Raw genomic sequence first — 17,091 nt, 5'->3', positions numbered from 1 at the left:
TATCTTCGACTCTTGGGGCTTCTAAGAGACTGAACCACCAGCCAAAGAGCATACAACGGCTGGACCCAGAGTTGCCGCACATCGGTAGTAAACGTGCAGCTAGGTCTTCATGCGGGTCCTCCAAGAACTGCAGTGGGACTTACCCTGACTCCGTTGCCTACCTATGGATCCTACTCCCCTCGGTAACTCGGCTATCTTGTCTGGCTTCTGTGGGAAAGGATGTGCCTAGTCCTGCATTGACTTGAGGTTCCAAGAGAGGTGGTGCTTTGTGGGGCCGCTCCCTTCTCAGATGTGAGGGGAGGAAGGATAAAGGGAAGAGCCTTGTAGGAAAGGCTGCAAACTGTAAAGTGAGTGAATTAATGAATGAACGAACAAATGAATGAATGAATGAATAAATAAATAGGAAAATGTGTGACTTGCCTGTCTGTTTTCTAATAAGAGACAGACAAGGAATGCATCCAATTGAAAAGGCACACGGGGAGGAACTGAGAGGGGTATGAGAGGCGAACAGTAATTACGATATAGTTATGAGGGAAAAAAAATCTTGTTTCAATAAAAGGAAATAAAAGTTATCTAATTTCACTCAGTTTCAACTTTTTAATGTTTTAAATATATGTTTTTGAAAAATTTAGAAATGTACATGTAAAATGTCATGGCTCCCCCTCCTTTACACAAAACTGATAATCAAGCACTTGCTTATAATTTATTCAATGTCGTGAGTCAAGTTTACCTGCTAATTCATTTTAATTCATATGTGATTTTATTCAATGAAAACAATAACATGCTTTTCCAAAGTAAATTACATTTTAACGGTGGATTACCATATACTTGGTATTATTCTAAAAGGTAAATATAAGAGTATCTATGATCTTGCCTATACATTCAATGTCTCTATCACTGAGTATATCAGAAGTTTGATAATTCTGTTTGAGTTTTCAAGGTTTCTTCACCACTCAGTGTTCTAGGTGATGCTCTAATGAGTAAGCCTCAAATGCATAGGTCTCATGACCCTTGTACACTTCAGGAATAACACTGTGCAAAGTGTTTGTGCTTATCTGGGGGTGTAGTCATCAACATTCACTCTACTCTGAAATTAAAATAGTACAAGTGTAACAATTATAAGTGTGTTTAAAATAGCCATGATGAATGGTGTATGTGCTGACAGATATTTTATGAAACATTTCCATATTTTAAGACACAATATGCATGACATTGTTGTATGTTTTGCACAACTCTTAATGACTATTATGGAACAAGAATGATGAAATTGTATATCTATGCTTTATTTAGTGTGTTGCAATGTCAGAGAGTCGGGTCACTGAATGAGCAGAGGAGAGAACTCTCTGGAATGAAAAAAAATTAAAATTACAGTTTCAGACAACTTCTCTTAAGTATGAGCGAATAAGAGTTCAGAGTATAAATCCCAATATTATCATGAAACATGGAATGGATCTTGAAGATATGAGACCATAATCTGAAACCGTACAGTCAATGCACCTTCAGTATGGGGCTTACTGGTAATCATGGTAGCATAAACCCCGTATATGGAGACCATATTCCAGCAAGAGAGATGACAGATGTTAGGATAATACATGAAGCAGCACGTGTTAAGATAGAAATGCAATATTCAAGGCTACAGAGATTATTTGTATCAAACCTTAAAGGAAGAGTTGGTAAAAAATATAAACAGGTACAGATGATGGAACTTCAAAACCACTGCAGTGAGAGAAAGACACTGCTAGACAATTGGTGATCTAATGAAAAGGATCGGTTTGGAATGCATTGTATACTTTATTCACATGATACAATTACTTAGGATGATGTAAAGGGGTGAGCACATAATTTAAAAAAAAAAATTAACTTTTGCCAATAAAGTACATTGAGGCAGTAGGAAGAGAAGGAAAAGTAACAAAATAAATGCAAACTGTAGAAGTGAAGCATTAGTAAGGAAGCTCAATATGGTGATAAGTGAGTTTTAAGCCAGAATATGATGCCAGAAAATGCACTATATCGAAAACAAAGAAAGGGAATTTTTATATGCAGATATTAGCAAATCTTTCTCAAAACCTTCTATCCCTCCACCACAATTATTCCAGAAAGAAAACAAAGTTTAAAGATATATGTTGGGAATATTCAATAATAAAGAATGAAATACATACACTATACTACAGATAGCAGAAGCAGTGCTTAAAACCTAATGAAAACTTTCCATGGCTTAGACTTTAAAAGAAAAACATGAATCTTACAGCAGTCTTTAGTTTTAGTCTTTGTGGTAGTAATAAGCAAATATATGAGAAGCAGAGTGGGTAAGAAGCACATAAGTTGCATATGGGAAGTGCAATCTACTCAAGATGAGATTAGTCATAAATTCAAAAATAAATATCTTTTTTAAAAGCAAATGCATTTTAACATTTTTATTTCTGATTATTTCATTTTGTTTTTATTGTAAACTAGTGGTTTTGCTTGCATGTATGCATGTGTACCATTGCATGCCAGATGCCCAAGAGGGTTATGGAAGGATGTCAGATCTTCTGGAAATATAGTTGAATTGGGTTCTGAACGGCTGTGTTGGCATCAGGCACTGAATTTGAGTTCTCTGCTAGTACAAAGAGTGTTTTTAACCACTCAGTCATTACTACAGCCCTATACATTTGATGAGGATAGTGCAAATATATTTTTTCTCCAATTTATTGCGTAGTCAAAGTCCTTGATGAGCAAAGATTTAAGGAAATTGTGCAATTACAATTCATATATATATATATATATATATATATATATATATATATATATATATATATATACATGAGCACCACAGATAATAGAAGCACTTAAAATCTAAAGATAATACATATATACATATGTATGTATACATGTATATGCATATAGATTAAATTTATGTTTTTAGTTTTGTCACTTAACAAAGAGAAAGTAGAGATTTACTTGTTATACAAGAACAGTGTTTAAGAGTAAATTAGGCTCCTCATCAAAAGTCTAGGACATTTTTAGAATTAATCTGTATCCTTTAATTACCTTTCATGGTAGTTATCAATTGTGTGTAAATTCACCGTCATCATAATTCAAGTTAGATTAAATAGACACAAGTTCAAGCAAATAAAAAAATTAAATTGTAGATAAAAACCTAGATCTAGAAAGATTTACTTGATTCATTATTTATTCAGCAAACTTTTCGGAGTACCCAATATAAACTGATATCCTAATAGCAGGAGACAATATGGTGAGTGAGACAGCTTGGGTTTTTCATTGTCATGTTATATAGCCTAAAGCTAGTAGGTCTGGCATTGGATACATACATTTTTAAACATATATTCATATATACATATATACATACATACATATACTGTCCATCCTACCAATATATCTATAAATCATTTAATCATTTTCAAAAGCATTTTTTAAATGATATAAAATTAAAATAAGTATTTTATAATCTTTCACACCTTGATGTTGTATATATTGACAATTAAGTTTATAAGAAACCCTGTCTTGAACCTCCCCAACAAAAAGAGTAAGGATTGCATGTTGCTTATGTTTTTATTCCAAATGGCGTACACCATCTAGAACTCACTAGTCGCTTGAGATATGCAATTACATACCACCTGAGAGGTTTCATTTCCATTTTTCAGGAGTGCATGTCTAGAAGCATGCTGTAGGATAACTGACATCTCCTAAGAGTTACCTTTATTGTGCTGAGACTTGCAATCTGTCAGTATGTCCTTCTCCAATCATTCATCCCTAGAGCTTAATTTGCTTTTAGCTTTTTCTTTTTGACATTTCTCACTTTTACCACTATTATTTTATTACTTACTTCCTCTTAGCATCTACTACCAGAGTATAACCAAGTCAAATGGCAGTTGGCAAGTCTGAGTCAACTTAACCACTTAAACACAGGACTCCTCATACAACTGGGAAATTCTACCCTTGTAGGAAAGGGCTTAGGTCTCAGATACAATTAGCAGAAGCCATCCAAAGCCATTTTGAGTTTACTTAAGTGAAAATGAAAACCAAATGGGTGGTTTCCTTTGTAAAGTAGAAATAACTCCACTCAAGCCTGTTATTTATAATCTTCAAACCTCAAGGAATGATTATTCATAGATCTGCAGAATGGGAGCGAATCATAACATTCTGTTCATTCCATCCTTCACTTGAAATACTCTGCCTGCTCTTTGTAGCTTAATGCATTTTAATTCATTTTTAAAATACCAGTTGTGCTTTGGCTATGAAGCATCTCAGACACTTGCTAAAACTTTTTTCTTTTTTTAAAAAAAAAATAAAGAGTATTTCCCCCTCAACCTGTTCACATTCACCCAAACAGATAAACAATATGTTCAGAGGTGGAATTCAAGTAACACAAAGAACACCTTTTCAATACTATAATTTAAATTAAATGAAATAAAATGCTAAATTTGGGCAATGCTGCTCCCTAAAGCATATATCTTTTTTTCATTATGTATGTATGTATTCATAATGTTTTATTTCAAGCCTATAAAATATGGTATACTCTTGAGAAATTTGACAGATGATAGATCCGCAGGAGTGGAGGCCATGTGTGTGTGTGTTTTCATACTTCCGCATAACTGCTGAATCTTTTTGTATTTAATTCAGCTGTCTGCACTGGTGGATGATCAGAAAATTTAATAAACAGCAGATTGGTCTACTAATGTATGTGGAAGTCCTATTCTTCCCCCAAATCTGCCCGCATCACTTACATGCTCTTTTATATTCTAGTTAAGTAAAGCATTTCCTGGATAGAGAGAACGTGAAAATAAGCCATATGCCACATGAATTCCACTGTAAAAAAAAAAAAAAAAAAAAAAAAAAAAGCTGGGTTTATTTTAAGAATATTGTAAAAGAAGGAACTACATTTTTGTCTTTTAAATTCTCTATTTGTACCTCATGCACACACAATAAATATTTTCATGGCTTGCTGTTGTACTTTTTTTTTTCCTGTGTTCAAAAATATAACTTTATAAAATTTTACATTCTGTGGGTAAATTCCTCAGTCTTTGGAACATTCCATTTGAATAGCCACTAAAGTTTTTATTTATAAGTTTTGGGGATCAAATCAAGGCCCATGTGTATGCCTGGCAAGTATTTTACCACTTAGCAACATTCTCAACCATTAAAATGAGTTTAATCTTTAAAAGTTTAACTCTTAAAAAACTACTTTTAATTCAAATTTTACAGACCAAATATGCTAGATTACCCAATAGAAGTTTCAGTCAGTCTCAATGTTGAACATACAACGACAGAAACTAAAATAAATGTAGGCAAGAAGATAAATTCCCAAAAGTCCAACAATTTTTTAAGCTATGTACTTTACTTCATTATTTTTAATAGACTTTTAAGTAGACTTTAAATTTTTTGAGATTATAATTTAATTACATTTCTCCCTTCCTCTTTCTCCAAATTATTCCCACACCCCTCCAAACTTTCAAATGGATCAGCTCGATTTTCAATTATCGTTATTGAATGCATATATGTGTATACATAAATATTCCTAGATAAAAGTATTCCATCTGTATCATACTGCCTCTGTGACTGTTGTCAGGGTTCAGATTTTGACCAGTGCTGCGCTCTTCCCTGAGAGGAGCATCTCTCCCATTCTGAGCATTCCTCGGTTGCTTATATTTCTTTCTGCAGAGTTGCAGTCTCATGGGCTTGCTTTTCTCTATGCAGTTGGACATGTTCATGTATATGATCCTTATTCGGCTCAAGTTTGGGTAATCATGTTGGTGAGATTTAATGAGAGTAGCTTCTGATGCTACTAGGAGACACATTCTCACGGCAAACTCTCTGATCCTAAAAATAGACATATCAATTTCTTCTTCTCCCTTACTTCTTTCTAAGTTTTCTTAATTATCATCTCTCAATCTCTTCAAATGTTACTACCTCTCAAGTAGAAAACAGGTAGAAAACAAGTTAATTTAAACACATTTCAATAATTAAATTCATCGAGAATATTGAGTCCTGTTATTTGTCAAACCAAACTGGCTGTGGCAGTTAGTAGACTCAGATTCCAGGTCATATCATGAACTTTGACCTAGGTTTACTGTGTTGTGAATACAATTAAAGGCCCTCCTCTAAACAGACAAATCTATTTCTTTTCAATTTCAGAAGTGGACGGGGAAATGAAAAAGGTAATATATGTATAGAATGGAATCTGCTGTGAAAGAAAAATGCCTCAGAAATAAATGCTTATTTTAAATTTCCCTACATCAAATTCAGATTTGCACAGCCAGGCCATGCATGATTACAAATGCCAAGGGCATAAATCTGGACAGGTAGCTGCTTTGCAGATATTACAGCAGCATCCATTTTTACTAGGCATCACTGGCATATTAGCCAACATGTGTATTAGATTCCTTTACAGAGATGCTCATGTTCCTACAAGCCACAACTTCAATAAATCATACAATATATAACTTTCATTCTCACATTTACATTACCAAGTATTTTATGGAGCAATTTTCTTAGTCTGGGCGATGAGACAGTGCAATGGTATAAATAACTAAGTACTATTTCCACATCAAATCCTTACCTCCATAGAAAAATAACTGCTGCCGTTTCCCAAGAATACAATTCACTATTAAATAGAATTCAGTGAGCAGTTGGGTCTATCTTGATTTGTATCCATGAAGGATTATTACGAGGAAAATCCAAAAGGCTTTATTATAGCAACCATGGCAGAAGCCAAGGACAGCGATGGATGGCTTCCAGGGCTAAGAAAAAGAGCATAAGAAGCCTAATATGCCACAATACAGAAATAGTATGATGAATGATCAGTACATTTACACTGGATTATCGCAGGCTTTCAACAGCAACTAGAAATACCAACTGTATACACATCTTCCTGAATACATGGAGGCTTTGTTGCTGTTTCTGAGACCAGTCCACATGACTCTGCTAAGTCTGAGTACTTTCATAAGCTAGTATTTAAGAAAAAAGATATCAAAACAGGAGTATCAGATATAAAACATATCTTAAAATGAAAAAGTGTTGATATAATCCAATGAAATAACCCTGAAGCAATATTTTACATACTACAATATAGCCTTATTTTCAAACATACAATGTCACATCTTAAACTTGATGGGCAAAAATACCCTTTGAAGTAGGAAAATATGCTAGAATATGCAAAGATTTCATTAGCATTTTAGCTAAAGGATTTTGTTATACACTGTGTTAGTTTTTAAATACTAAGAAAAGATAATTGTTTTCAAGGTACATACATTACAAATTTCTAACTACAATTTAATAGAAATATGTTTTCTGTAGGGAATATTACAATCTTTAAATATGCAATGTTCCATATGGTAGGAGACTACCATGTCTGCTGTGTTTGAAATCTTGACTTTAGCTGATTACTTCCAAAATCCTTGAACATATAATTTTTTACTCAAATTATTTCTAAAATATTTTCTTACATGCTTAGTCTAGTCTGTTGACCTGAGATGTGTTTGTGCACATGCACTAGCGCCCATGTGTGTGTGCATGTGTACATATGTATGTTTGTACATATATATGAGTAGTTTGACAGTGAGCAATGCAGTGCTCTGTCTTCTTAAAATTCATCCATAAATTTCAAAATACATATCAAAACTAAATATTAACTTAAAAGGCAAATTCTCTACATGGTATGCCATAAGACAAATATTTCCCAAAAAGGAATAACGCATATCAGGTACAGCTATGTAGTTCATAAATCCCAATCAAAGTCCATTTGCAGCTAAATGAAGGGCAAAAATTATTTTAAAATGACCCTTTCACTCTTGGGAATCAATGGCAGTAACCTTTGCTTAGTAAGAAAGTGTGTCTGTGCAATAACATGTATCAATATTTCTCCATCTACTCAAATGAAAAGATCTCAGAGGCAGGCATCTTGCCATGTAGCTACATTGTGTTTTCTGTTCTCTTCTCTTGATGAAGTTGGGAACAGACCCCAGCAATTCAGAGATGCTCTGCCTCCTACCCAGGAGGAAAATGAAAACCTTTCCACTAATGGGAAGATATATGTGATGATGACAAAAGAGCAGCAGGGACAGATGGGGGCTGAGAGCTACTTAATGAGTGGGTCAATTAGGAATAAACCTGCTATGCCAATTTCTCAGTGGAATCGACCTGAACCTCTCTGCAACACACACTGTTTCTGCATGTGCTTTCCTCCAAAATATGTAATCCTATAGGTTAAAGGTTTTTAATGTATTTTTTTCTACCTATAATTTAAATTTTTTCTTCCTTTAGAAGGGAAAATTAAACATCTTAAATGCTAGCTCCAATGAATTATGAATATGTTTTTGTAAGGCATAGATGTTTGTAATTATTGAAGGATTCAATAAGATACAAAGGTAAGAATGAGGAAACATTTCTTTTTTCTGTGTACATCATACGTATCCCCTTTCCATCTCTTCAGGATGGATATTTGAAATACTTTTCATTTCATTAGAACTGGATACTATAGTTAATGAACCTTCGTAGCAAAAGCAAGTTTAAGCAAGTCTAATAATTTAGATTGTTGGTAGGTATAATTAAAGCAAGTATTATCTGGAGAGTGAGGAAGTTATGCTGGGTGTGTGTCCATGTCTTAAAACAAATTCATTTTCTTTTTTTTTTTTTCAAGAACTTTTATTTTATTTTATTTTTTATTAGATATTTTCTTTATTTTCATTTCAAATTTTATCCTGTTTCCTAGTTTCCCCCTCCAAAACCCCCCATCCTTCCCCTCCCCCCTTGCTCACAACCCACCCACTCCTGCATCCTGGCCCAGCCAGTCCCCTATACTGGGACATATAACCTTCACAGAACCAAGGGCCTCTCCTCCTGTTGATGACCAACTAGGCCATCCTCTGCTACATATGCATCTAGAGCCATGAGTTCCACCAGTACTCTTTGGTTGGTGGTTTAGTCCTAGGGAGCTCTGGGGGTACTGGTTAGTTTATATTGTTGTTCCTCCTATGGGGCTTCAAACCCCTTCAGTTCCTTGGATACTTTCTCTAGTCCTCATTGGGGACCCTTTGCTCTGTCCAATGGATGGCTGTGAGCAACCTTTTCTGTATTTTTCAGGTACTGGCAAAGCTTCACAGGAGACAACTATATCAAGCTCCTGTCAGCAAGCACCTGTTGGCATCCATAATAGTGTCTGGTTTTGGTGGTTGTTTATGGGATGGATTCCCAGGTAGGGCAGTCCATCCATAAATAATCACCAAAACAAATATATTTTCTAATTTAATCATGTATGATAAAAAAGGTATGGCTTATCTATCATTTTTTCCAAAGATTTATTTATTTATTATATGTAAGTACACTGTAGTTGTCTTCAGACACTCCAGAAGAGGGCATCAGATCTTGTTACAGATGGTTGTGAGCCACCATGTGGCTGCTGGGATTTGAACTCAGGACCTTCAGAAGAACAGTCAGTGCTCTTAACCACTGAGCCATCTCTCCAGCCCTTATCTAGCATTTTTAAGGCAGTGATTTGCATATGAAATATTTTTACTAAATTTATAAAGAGAAATTTGTCAGAAAAATCTTTAATTTTATAAAACTAGATGATTTTTCACCTGATTTGAAATTTTCAGCTTCACCACAAAATGCTAAATGTATTAAATAACTTACTTACTTCACTGAATGGTTTTCCCAAATGAAAGGGAATTGTTTAGTCCAAGAACCAAATTCAGAAATTGATTCTTAATGTGTTAATTTCAAGGGTCCTTATAAATTGTTAGGCAATCTCACCACACACCCCCTCCATGTGTGTTTGCATGGCTATGTCTGACTGTATGTATATATGTATAAATTACCAATGAAAGTGAACCATCAAATTGAAGACATGAATATTAAGCTGACATTCATTCTTACCCTATTTGAGGTAATTTCTATTAACCTATTATTCTGAAATCATTAGCAAATGGGATTAGCAAAAAGACAAACACATTTATTAGTCTCTTTTTGTCTTAGTGACATCAATACTTGACTCATGTCAACACCATAGTCTGACTGGTTCATGATGATAAGAGAAGAGATTGCTCTGTACAAAAGGCTGAAAGAATATGCTATATGTTCTTTTGTTATGCATTTTATTTTTGAGATTGGTTTGTTGTTTGGTTTGTTGAGAAAGGTTATCAATACAGAGACCTGACTTGCCTAAACTTGCTTTATAGTTCACAAAACTTGTGTCACACAAAAATAACTGGTCTTTGAACATGTCCCAAGCCTGGGAAAACAGGTATGTGCCACTAGACAGGACTCACTAAGCTTTCTAGTAAACCAATACCTAAGAACAATTCTGTGCAAAGAATGACAGTCATAAAGTTATTGCTGTGTTATACAATAAGGAAACAAGAGAGCAAGTGGTTTGCTGAGAACTAAACAAATAAAGATATACTACATATAGCACAAAAGCTATTTTCATATTTAATGTGTTTTTAAAGTAGAAATAACTTGGAGGTGAAGAAGTGGCTTAGTTGTTAAGTGTATTATTTGTCCTTTCAGGGGACCTGGGTTCAATTCTCAGCACCCACAAGGTGGCTCATAACTTCAATACCTTTTATTTAGTGACTTTGATGCCCCTCTTTTGGGAAACATATGCATGCACATGCAATGCATACATAAGTGTAGAAAAACCTTTAAATTCATAAAATAAAAGTGAACCTTAAAATATTGATTGTGTTAAATATTTTATTCATTGAATAAGATAATACAAATGTAGTCATTTGAATCTAGAAAAAAAATAGCACAAAATTAATAACCTCTAGTATGGTTTAAATACCTACAATTACTAAGTATTATTTTTACATATCTACATTTCATGGGCAAATATAGATTATTGAAATTTTATGAGAGTGAGTCCATAAACAGGTGGATGAGTAATACTCCTTAGTAGGTGATTATGTACAATAAATCATTAGTTTATTATTGTAATTTTTCTTATGCTGTTGATATTTTCCTTAATATAAGGCTGATGTTCCTTTTTTTTTTTTTCTTATAAACTACTTGCTATTCATTTCTGGTAGTTTCCCATGTGTGTAGGAAGATGAGTGAATGGATTTCTAATTCACTTGTCTCTGACATAAGAGACACTTCCAATGACTGGGTTGCTCTATTCTTTTATGCTTGAACTGTATTATAATTGGTTGTTTTGCACCGTGCTCTTAAAATGATCTCAAATGCCACAAAAAAGTTGAATTTGGGTTGATAAATGTATTTGGCTTAATTAGCAATTTCAAGTATCTGAATAAGAGCTGTGAATGGGTGCGTAATTGGCAGATTTTATCTTCTGACATTGGGCATGATCATTACAGGGCTTTACTTTCTGTCACTACGGTCTGGTACTGTATGTAATGCCTTCAAGAGCTATTCTTGTTCTGACACTGATGATCCTTGGTAGATATTGACCAGTGTCTTTCATTATTATCATTATTATTAACAATGTCTTGTTAGATACTCATTTTTTCCAATTACTATTCTTTATCAATAAATATAGTAAAACATATACAGGCCTCTTGAATGAAAGGCCATTTGACTGGTAGAAAACAAACCTGACACTGCAATGATTTTTTTTTCTGTTGTTTTCATACAATTATATTTGTGATAAATATACTGGAATTTGCACACAGCAAATAAAATTCATGTGTTCTGAAAACAGAGCATTGGAATCCAAGAGAGGATTTAACAGGGCCAAGAGAAAACTCACATTCTTAGATAACTTAAATGACAGTGAACATTTGAAAATTTTTATATTTAATATTACAAGTCTAGTATATTCAAGAATGAGTTTTAACAACTATGTAGACAAATAAGCATTTAATTAATGATATTGTAATAATGCTTAGTTACAATTTGTGTTTGTGAGTATACGTGTGTACATGTGAGTGTAAATGTGTGTGTGTGTACGTGTGTGCATGCATGTGTGCGTGCATGCATGTTCGTATATAATTGTATAACAGCTCATGGAGGTAGCTGAGAAAATGACAGTCATAGTTTTACAACCATAACCAGGGAAATGAGACAAAAATTTATCCAACATCTCTTGCTCAGGTTGATGCGGTTCAAGCTATAGCTCAAGACTTAATTGTTTGCATTCAGGTATGATAAATTGTAATTTGTGAGATGGTAGAATTTAAGTTATAATATAAAAGACCTTTAAAAGATATGTTAATTTCTAGAAGGTGTACAAAAGGAAATATAATAGTCTGAAATAAAATAAATATAATGACTTTTGATAGAGAAAAAATCATTCAATTCCCAAAAGCCAAAGATCAAGGGGTTTGTGAATTCAGTTATTGAGACAAAAGAATATGTTCACTAGAGGGAGAGTGAAGCTGAGTCCCAGACTCCGGGAAAGTCCTCAACTTTCCTTGAGAAATGAAATGAGTATCAGATGTATCTAGGGCCTTTCATTACTCTAAAGCCAGTAATATATTTCACCTTTTAAAAAAAAGAAAAACATGAAAATACCAAAAGCAGAATAATTTACTCAAGAGTTGTGTTTTCTTTGCACTATAACAAAATAGTGGCCACTTAAGAAAATACAACTGAGTATCCATAAACCCATGGGACAACTGATAGAACTAATTTAATGGTTACTTGACCCTAAGGACACACAGAACACTGAGACAGGGGCTGAGAAGGAAAAGCACGTGGACTTGATTTCAAAAAAGAAGAGGAGAACAGGCGAGGCCTGAAATTGGCTAGAATTAAATTTCAGATCTTCATTATTCTTGGAGAACGAGATGAACCCAGGTTGTCCAGGAAACTAGCGGAAGCTCTCAAAATTGAATTTTCAGAGAAATGGTGAGGGCTGAACGCAATTGATCACATTGCATAAAGGGCAGCGAGCTGAATGGGAAGATCTCAGATAAAAATATGCTTGCGAGTGAGCATGCTGCTTCCTGCCACTCGTTCAAAAGTGATGTATCCTCAGCAGTGCTTCAGTTCATGTGAAGAGAAAGATGGGGCCTTGGGAACCAATTTTCTTCAGTTTGGTAAATTGAAGGCATTTTGTTACAGGTAAAAACCACAGTAATGCTTATAGGGTCACCTATTTACCAAACTAAGAGATAGTTCTTTATAATGGGAATAGCAGCATCGCCTAGGCAGATAAAGCATTAAAGTATTATTCTTGAGTAGTAAGGTTCTGAAAAGACATTTGACTGAATATAACAAGGTGCATGAAGTTACATGGTTTTATTATACAAATGTTCCTGAAGGTAATGTTGGGAACATTTGTAATTTTAAAGAAAGACTGTGCAAATCCCTTAAGGTTATGAAGTCGTTCTCAACCTATGGGTTTTCTTTGGGTTCATATATCAGATAAATTGCATAGTAGATATTACATTACAATTTATAAGAGTAGCAAAAGAAGTTTTGAGTTAGCAATGAAAAATTTTATGGTTGGGTGGCCCCACAACATAAGCAACTGTATTAAAAGGTAATACAAAGCATTAGGATGGTTGAGGACCATGACCTTAAGAGATTAAAGCCTAAGGAGGAATGAAAATGGTCTCTAATTAGAGAAATGGAATTCTGTTAGAACCTAGTATTGATAAGGGTACTAAATGGAAGAATTGTAAGTACTTAGTGTTCAGAGCTCTTTGTCCAGAGAGATTCTTCTAAAGGCCCAGTCAGGCCCCATGGGTCTGTTCATCCTCATCATGGAGTACTTAGGGAGTCTACTGATTTCCCAAGGTCTCTTAAGTAAAGGATATTGCTTTTGGAATTAAAGGGAGATTCCCTTGTTCTAAATTTATTGAACCACTATTGCAATTTGACACTACACTCTTATTGCTAAGAATTACATACCATGCCGGGCAGTGGTGGCATATGCCTTTAATCCCAGCACTTGGGAGGCAGAGGCAGGCAGATTTCTGAGTTCGAGGCCAGCCTGGTCTACAAAGTGAGTTGTAGGATAGCCAGGGTTATACAGAGAAACCCTGTCTCAAAACAAAACAAAACAAAACAAAACAAACAAACAAAGAATTAGGTACCATATTTGGCTCTAACTCTGGGGCTATGATAGAAGCATGTTTTATGTATCAAGAAAAATAATTCTTGATTGTACCAAGAAAAATAATTCTTGATACAGTTTTCTGTACTATAATCTTACATACTGTTGTCACTGCTCCAAGTCAATGAAGAGAGCATATCCTGTTCTAGATATAGCCAAATAATGGATATATCTATAGATAAAAAAGAAACAAATCCTCATCAGTTCCCATTTTTTTCCTGAGAATTTATTACATAATGATTATTATAGTAAACCCATTGAGCTATAGGAGGTATTTCACCAATATAATCCTCTTTCATGAAATCCTACAAGGCAACAGTGAACACAGAGAAAACATGTAGCTTTGGTGATGGCATTTGCATAGATAGCACAAAATAAAAAGGGTCAACCTCCTGCGAAATCATTATTAGGAAGTCTTCACACAACGGAAGGACTTTCTTCTGAGGGGGTCCCCACATTCAGTAAAGGCGTCACACTTTTGTGGTCTTATGTATGTACGAAACGTGACACTCTTAGACAAACTTTGTGCTACATGGTTCAAATGTATTTCCCAATACATTACAATTTTCATGGTTTTCTGTTCTGACGCACACTTCTTGTGTGGTTCTAATGAAATTATTTCACACTATTCACTATTGCAGTATCAAGGATCTTGGAATCCCAATACCCAATGCTTTGATTATGACCATGGCAATGTTCTCACTGATTCGACCACCCCAAAAATGTAAAAATTCAAATATTCTTTTAGTTACAACTCTGTGAAATGGACACATTTTAAGCATAGCAAAATAAAATAATATATAAAAGTCCTCAGAGAAGACCAAAACAAGTTTTGGTGAAAAAAATTCATAGCATTTAAGAAAAGACAGCAGAAGTGGTTTGCTAGAAGTTTCAGACGTTGCTGAAAACCTTCCTTTCAAAAACAGCTTGAATTGAGAGCATGACTTGATAAGTCTAGACATCAGTTCATTAATACTGATGTAAAACAATACACTTAGTGGGTTGCCTTTGAAAACACCATCTTAGAATTTCTCAAATATGTACTTACGTTATACTTCTTGATTCCAATTTTGGTAGTCATCTAACTTCCACTAATATCAGCAAAATCTACCCACTTTTTAGTCTATAAATAAATATCTTGCCCACCCCATTGCTATTTTAGTATCACTTAATATTTCCTAAAATTCTGTATCAGATTCCATACTCATTTATATAATATATCCTGTACACATATATTTGTTGTGTATATGTGTGTTGTATATATATATATGTGTATGTGTATGTATATGTGTGTGTGTGTGTGTGTGTGTGTTAAGACTGTATTAAAAGTGTGAGAGAATACTTATAACACATGTAGATTTAAAGGTCTCCCCCAAACAGACACTGCTAATATGTAACAGTCTAAAGAAAAATAACCTTTTATAATATATGTGTTCAAATGAAAACTATGACAAACATAAAGATGTCTTAGAGCTGGGCGGTGGTGGCACACACCTTTAATCCCAGAACTTGGCAGGCAGAGGCAGGTGGATTTCTGAGTTCAAGACCAGCCTGGTCTACAATGTGAGTTCCAGGACAGCCAGGGATATTCAGGGAAACCCTGTCTCGAAAACTAACAAACAAAAAAAGATGTCTTAGAAATAAGCACATAGTAGAATCTGCAACAAGTTGCTTAAAAGTTTTCTTCCATTTCTTCTAACATGTATATGCATGTGTATGTATATGTATATACATGTATACACTCATATAAGTATATACATATAAACATTCAAGGTATAAATACAATTTTCCATACTCCCGATATATCATACATCCTATATTACTTATAACATTAACTCTTTTTTTTATTGTTTTTACACATTTAATTATTTTCACCAAATTCTATCTCACAATATTTAAGGATGTAGAAAGCAAAGAAAGAGTATTCCCCTTAGGCTCTGGAATTGGAATTCAGTAGACCAAATGCTTTACTCACAATCAATGGTTGTATTTAGCTCTGAATTCTCACAACATTCCAAATTCTGGACTTGTACAGAGTTTCCACTATAACATCTATGAACTTTCTCTGGGGGTTCGGGTTTCGTGGCATATGGCCTCACACAGAAGAGAAACAATACACGCAATTCAGGAAAAGAAACTGTAACTCAGAGCAATGCAATCTCAGAGCCATGTGCATGTTGTAGGTCATATATTTGTCTCGAGGGATCTCACCAAAGTAGATGGTGACCATTTTATAGCAGATATTAAAATAAAGATGGAAAGACATGTTTCAAAATAAGAAACCCTGCAGATTTTGAAGCAGCTTGTGGCAGATTTTATGATACGTTTATTTCTGAAGTAACTTTAGGCTTGACATACTTTTCATTTGAACACATATAGTATAAAAGGTCATTTTCCTTGACACTGCTACATATAAATGGTAAAAGGTTGTTTGGAGGAGGCATTTAAATCTGCATTGTCTCACATATTTAATAGAAAGTTAATCATATTTTCTGGACAGTAATAAAAATGCAAACAAGATAATAAGACCCAATATGAAAACTCTGCCTGCAAGAATAAGGCAACACTTAAGCAAATCAAGAATTTAAAACAAACAAACTACCTCTCCAAATTGTAGATAAGGGTGGAATGTGTCACAATGCAAAAATAACTTCCAAGAAACACAAAGAATGAAGTTGTGATTTTTTTTTCCCTTAAGAAAATAGGCATATCTGATCTGCTATAATATAATCCATTCACGAGCTTAGCCCGGGAAATGTAATTGGTCTTCTGAAGAGAGGGGTGACATAAAAATACTCTTAACAGGGCCTTATTAAATGTATTGGTTTATTGGTAGAATAAACCTGCTTAGTATTGGCCATTTTTATAAGCAAGGAGATAACACAGACATACAATTAATTTGTTCTGTAGTGTAGGTCTAAATCTGGTTTCTACTGCCAATTATGTGAATATTAACTTCTAAAAATTTCAATGAATATTTAGCCCTAAACGATTCTCTCTCTCTCTCACGATTCTCTCTCTCTCTCACGATTCTCTCTCTCTCTCTCTCTCTCTCTCTCTCTCTCTCT

The 17,091-nt window shown here is 34.3% G+C and overlaps 1 protein-coding gene across 6 annotated transcripts in view; it reads right to left on the bottom strand.

The window, feature by feature from the left end:
• The window catches only part of Pcdh7 (protocadherin 7), a 407,766-nt gene that overhangs the window by 187,483 nt on the left and 203,192 nt on the right, over positions 1-17,091 (bottom strand). The gene's annotated exons all lie outside the window — the stretch shown is intronic.

The sequence above is a fragment of the Mus pahari genome, chromosome 13 (assembly GCF_900095145.1).
Source record: "Mus pahari chromosome 13, PAHARI_EIJ_v1.1, whole genome shotgun sequence".
NCBI lineage: Eukaryota > Metazoa > Chordata > Mammalia > Rodentia > Muridae > Mus > Mus pahari.
This window is presented reverse-complemented; position numbering and strand designations above follow the sequence as displayed.